Source organism: Falco naumanni (assembly GCF_017639655.2).
Source record: "Falco naumanni isolate bFalNau1 chromosome 22 unlocalized genomic scaffold, bFalNau1.pat SUPER_22_unloc_1, whole genome shotgun sequence".
Lineage (NCBI taxonomy): Eukaryota > Metazoa > Chordata > Aves > Falconiformes > Falconidae > Falco > Falco naumanni.
This window is the reverse complement of record NW_024427350.1, coordinates 28,980-34,822: the sequence shown is the minus strand read 5'-3', so window position 1 is coordinate 34,822 and position 5,843 is coordinate 28,980. Positions and strand designations below refer to the sequence as shown.

Here is a 5,843-nt window from a genome sequence, read left to right as displayed (position 1 = left end):
TTAGCCAGCACTGTTGAAAGTCACCCCTGTGGTGAGGCAATAGAGAAACGCACCAATGATTTTCAAAGTGTTCCTGCATCACGGGATGTCCATTGTCAAGGACACAATCAAAAGCACCTTGTCCTTTCTGGATATAAGGTTCACCGGAACCACATGTCCTCTGGGGCTGCAGAGGCATCGCTGGCAGCAATGCCTTCTCCTGCAGCACTGCACAGTCCAGCCCTGCATGTCTCTGGTCCCAGGGACAGCATGGATTGCTCTCCTTAGGGACATCTCATTTCACCTTCACAGTGACCTCTGCCCACCACCCCAGCATGCGCTGCAGCAAAACATTTTGCTGGCGTGTGACCTTGGACACTTGGTAGCCACTATTATTTTTGTTGTTACATGTCTGAGCTTGGCCCTGGTGACACAGGTGTGGTTCAGGGTGCGACGAGCGAGGGGAAGCAAGCGGCCGACTCAGTGTGAGTGATAAAGCAAGCTTCAATTTATTACGGCGCGATTATGTCTTATATACAGTTCCAGTTAATTTTATGCCTACAAATCATCTGCTAATTGGCTAAGCTCTAAAGGATTACATTTTTATACGTCCTCCTATTTGCGGTTACAGCGGATAGCTACAGCGGGTTCGGGTTACACCTTGTTCTTCATGCTTACTCCCTTAAAGTTGTTTTTCTGTTTTTGTACAAGGTCAGCACAATCTTATCTCTCTTCTCTCTTTCGCAATCCTGGTAACTTTCCACTGCAGCTGAGCTTCTTAGTGTTTTTTTTTCTCTCTGCGGCCTAGTTTGGTTCACTCAGACCTGAGCCAGACTTATGTCAAAAAGTCGTATCACACAGTCCTTCCATAGTACCGTGGCCGTTCTCTTTCATCCATTCTGCAACAATTCCCCCTTTTTCTTTTTGGACAAGGAAAACTGGTCCAGTTACACGTTCAAACAATTTTCGAATACAGGAGAGAGCACAACTTAAACATATAAATCCGATGACAACAATTATCACTATAAGTAATACACTTTGTAAAAGTCCCTTTAACCAGCCTCCTATTCCAAACCAATTTGCTAAACTTTCTAGGCCAAAGAATCCAACATCTTGTTGAATCTTTTGAGAATGTTCCATCAACTGTTTAATTTCTTTGTGTATGGAGCTGGAATTGTCTTCAAGGTCCATACAACACATGCCTTCAAAATCTTCACAGCCATGTCCATGTGCTAATAATAGAAAGTCAATGGCCATGCGATTTTGTAAAACAGCATGTTGAACAGTGGTTGGGCTATCAGCTAGGTCTGATAGTACCCGGCTGGTGAGGTTGGCTTGTTTAACTATCCAACAAGACAGTGTTTCTAAGTTTTTATGGGCTCGAGCAGCAGCAGCACCTGGGATAAAAAACGAAGTAAAAAATACTTCCCATTTATTCCAAAGTTGTACACTATCGTCACAGGTGTTTTGAAGAGTTTGTATAACATCTCTTTTCCATCTTGTTGGATTTGATTTGTTAGGATGATGATGTGGTAAAGCTAAACTTAAGCGACCAATGGTACATGGACCCCCTACAGGCATTGAGGGTATTCCATTCCATGCTCTATTACCACAAATAAAAAATAGACCAGGGGGTAACTTTCTAGGATATAATACTCCAGGGGCAGGATTTGACAGGTTTCGACTGGTATGGTTACACCAACCACTCCAAACAGACTGATTTCCAATTGGGTATACACGAGTGCTAACAGTTGCATTACAAGGTGTGGCAGAACTTTCACCAGCACAAGGATACTTAGAAGAATTTAGATATACACAATAAGAGGCATTCAATGAGTCAACTAGTTCAATTTCTTGAGGATTAGGACCAATAGAAAGTTTGTCATCCCAATTATCAAATTTATCAAAAACTCACTCATATTTGAACCTCGAGCTAATTGGGTAATCTTTGTCTGGCTAAGAGACTGGTTAAGGGTGATCCAATCTGAGTCATTTAATGGCACACCTACTAAACAAGTTAAAAAGGGTACACTAGGAGTTGACACGCTTGCACAAAATCTGGTTGTGTTGACAGCTCTGCTTAAGGTTACCCATACATTTTCCCGCACATCAAACAGTGATTTAGATACAAAAACTACACCTATAACAATAAGATTAATTAACACAACAGCTGTTAACATCATGATTAGAATATAGATAAATTTATACTAAAAGATTAATCACAACTGTCACTGGTTGTTGGAACATTGGTCACCGCTGCTTTGGTCCACTTTGCTGGGATCCACTGTGGTCCTGTGGAAGTAAGTACACACATATAACCTCTTCCAGCATATTTCACCTCTGCTGGTCCTTTCCACAAACCAGTTGAAGGATCCCTATTCATAACAAACATTGGAACATCATCTTTACATAGCTTAAACATACGAGTGCAATGCTAACAATTATTACTATAAGCAAAACACTTTACAACAGCCCTTTTAAACTACCAGAAGACCGCCCTAATAATAGAGCACCATAACTTTGTCCATTAATTATCAGAGGTCCTCGGACACGAGTTGCAATTTTTTGTGTTCGGTTGTCAATTAATGTTGCATCTACTGCTGTTGCCAGGTCCAGGCCGAGGCTCCCTCGGGTGGCGGGTTGTAACACGGTGTCTGTCGATAAGAGTTGGTCATGTCTCCTGGAGGGGGTGTCGTGAAGGTGACAGGAGTCGCGATTGGGGTCGACGCGCTGCGGCTCCTCGCGCTCGGTTTCTCGTTTCCCGTCTGCCGACAGACGTTGGTCCTGTGAGTTCCTTGCTGACAATTTCGGCACCACACTTGATGTTGTCGACATCGGTCACGGGTATGTCCTGGCTTCCCGCATCGATAGCAGAGGAAGTCTCGGCGCGTGGTGGTCACTGGCTTCGGGGGCGCGGTAGCCCCAGGGGGGGCGCAGAGGCGCAAGCACTGCAAATGCCTGACTTTGGGCTTGCACTAAATCTCTCCCTACTGCTTGGATTGCTTCCACTAGCAAGGCTTGCTGACCTACTGGCACCCGACTCATTCGCTCTAGCATTGTTTCTACAGAAGAATCTAAGGGCAGGGTTACTAAAATGCCTTTGGAGTAACTGTTACTATTCTCCAGAATACACTGGCACAATAACTGCCCTTTCATAAAGTTAGGTGTATCTGGTGGGCTCACTGTGGAGGCCTGACTCATTCACTGTACTACGTAACTGACTTAATATTTTCCAATCAAAGCCTCCCAGGTTCCCTGTCTTTGGTTAGCGGCATTCATCTGATACGTTACAGGGAAAGCTTGTAGGGGGTTGACTTGATCAGCAATATAAAATATTCCCTGACCAGCCGCTTCTTGTGCTATTTTTTGCCAATTAATGTGCGTAGAACGCACCAGTTTCTTTACTGTATTTTTTTTCTCTTTTTTTTTTCTTTTTTTTTTTTTTTTTTCTCTTTTTAGAATTTTGTATTGACTGCGCACTGCTATTTTCTTCCTCAGCAGCACTTTCGTCAAATGTGTCCCCGCCCTCTGGCCCCCCCGAGGCTACCGTGCCGGAGGGGGGGTGGGGGGGACGGACGACACACGAAGGGTTTATAGGTGGTACAGAGAGCACTGTTTGTGATAAAGAGGGTATTGGAATGTGATTTTCACATAGCATAATTTTTCCTGCATTAGGATCTGCGCTTGCAAGTCGGCTTGTTACTGCCGCAGCAAGGCGCTCTGCTTGATATCTTTTTACACAATTAGTTACTTCATGCCATGATTTCATCAAATCTTAGCAACTTTATCATCATCAATTACTAAATCCCATAAACAATCTCCATAAGTACGCCATTCATCTACTTCAAACATATGCTCAGGATCTATAAAATATCCTTTCGCTTTACCCATAGTAATTAACCTGGCCAGATCTTTTAAAGGGCCTACTCCCCGCTTTTCTAAAAAGCATCATAAAAGTGCTACCTCTTTTTCCATAGCGCGCTTAAAACAGTCCTTTTCCTTGATTAAGATGCAGCCTTTTCTCTGGGTAGACACTCACGGACGGCGAACCTTTCCTTGATTAACGTCGGTTCAAGCACGGATCGAGGTACGATGCCTGCATCAGTCGATCTTCGCTCCCTGGTCGCTGCTACCAGTGCTTCTCCGTCCTCGCTGTCCGGTGGAGAACAAGGATTGGGGGTCCCTGTTCGGGCGCCACTTGCGACGAGCGAGGGGAAGCAAGCGGCCGACTCAGTGTGAGTGATAAAGCAAGCTTCAATTTATTACGGCGCGATTATGTCTTATATACAGTTCCAGTTAATTTTATGCCTACAAATCATCTGCTAATTGGCTAAGCTCTAAAGGATTACATTTTTATACGTCCTCCTATTTGCGGTTACAGCGGATAGCTACAGCGGGTTCGGGTTACACCTTGTTCTTCATGCTTACTCCCTTAAAGTTGTTTTTCTGTTTTTGTACAAGGTCAGCACAATCTTATCTCTCTTCTCTCTTTCGCAATCCTGGTAACTTTCCACTGCAGCTGAGCTTCTTAGTGTTTTTTTTTTCTCTCTGCGGCCTAGTTTGGTTCACTCAGACCTGAGCCAGACTTATGTCAAAAAGTCGTATCACACAGTCCTTCCATAGTACCGTGGCCGTTCTCTTTCATCCATTCTGCAACATTCAGGGTAACTGCTCTGAAATAACCTAAATCAGGGAGGGGAAGGGGAAAAGTCTTATTTAAGCAGCGTGAGGAAGCCTTAGGATCAATAACCTCACATCTTCTTGGGGAATTTAGAGATCCTGTGGGTTTACATGGCAAGGGTTTGGGAGTGGTTTGGAGGTGTTTGCAGGGCTGGCAGAGGTGAGAAGAGATCAAGAGCTGACTCCATGGCCATAACAGCCACTTTCATTTGACTCCAAAATGGACCAGCCCCTGCCCAAACCTGAGCCAATAAGCAATTCTAGTGGCACCTCTGTGATACCCTATGGCAGAAAGGACAAAACACAAATGGAGAGGGGTGAGAATTATGTGAGAGAACAACCCTAAAGACATCAAGGTGAGTGAGGAAGGAGGGGAGCAGCGAGACAGAGGCTTGGTGGGATCCTGCAAGCCAGTGGTCAAGTAACCACCCGCTGACAGTGACAGGGCAGCACAGTGACAATGCCCCTTTAGGTGTCTGCAGGTACGTTGCATCGGCATTCTAGCACAGCTGCCAGATGAGCCAACAGCTGTGATGCTCACCTGGATCTGAGTCCCTGCATCATTCGTGTCCACCTTGGTTCTAGGAGCAAAGAAACGGTGGAGTCTCATCTCCCAGGGGGAGTGAGGCAGGAGAGCAGCAGAGTGCAGGCCCCAGGTCACACACTGGCAGGCTGTGGCCTGTGCAGAAGGAGGGAACGCTCCTTTGGGTTCCCTGGAATTGCCTCACAAGTATAAACTCCATTTTCAATGTTGGAACCGTTGGAGGCTGCTGTCCTTGCCGAGCAGGTGATCTGAGCTCTGCCACCTGCCCTGGCACTTGGTTCCCTCAGTGTCACAGCTCTGTCTGCAACAGGACGGGCTCCAGCTGCCTCTGCGTGGGCCCCTGGCTGAGGGCACTGCTGCACATCTGGGCTGAAGCCCCCCAGCTGTGGCACCAGCCCAGCTCTGCCTGGCCATAAGGCAACTGGTACCAAGTGTCCCCGAGCCCGTGGGTGCAAAGGCTTTGCTTCAGAGCAGAGACATGGCCTGGGCAAGGGAGAGCTGAGTCTTGAGCCCTCGGACTGTGCAATGAAGTGCTGAAATGGGCTCTGCAGGGCTTACTGAAGCACTGAGGACATCCTCCCTGCCCTGCCTGCAGAACCACCAGACACACACGTACACACACGCTCCTTTAGGAGTACTT

At 46.3% G+C, this 5,843-nt stretch overlaps 1 long non-coding RNA gene across 1 annotated transcript; it reads right to left on the bottom strand.

Moving 5' to 3' along the window:
• Window positions 1-688: 688 nt before the first annotated feature.
• On the bottom strand, window positions 689-2,057 carry LOC121081946. Its single transcript, XR_005825852.1, has 2 exons — window positions 1,907-2,057; window positions 689-1,358 (listed from the first exon to the last, which is right to left on the bottom strand). It is a non-coding gene; the product is annotated as an uncharacterized LOC121081946 (long non-coding RNA).
• Between the last annotated feature and the right edge of the window lie 3,786 nt (window positions 2,058-5,843).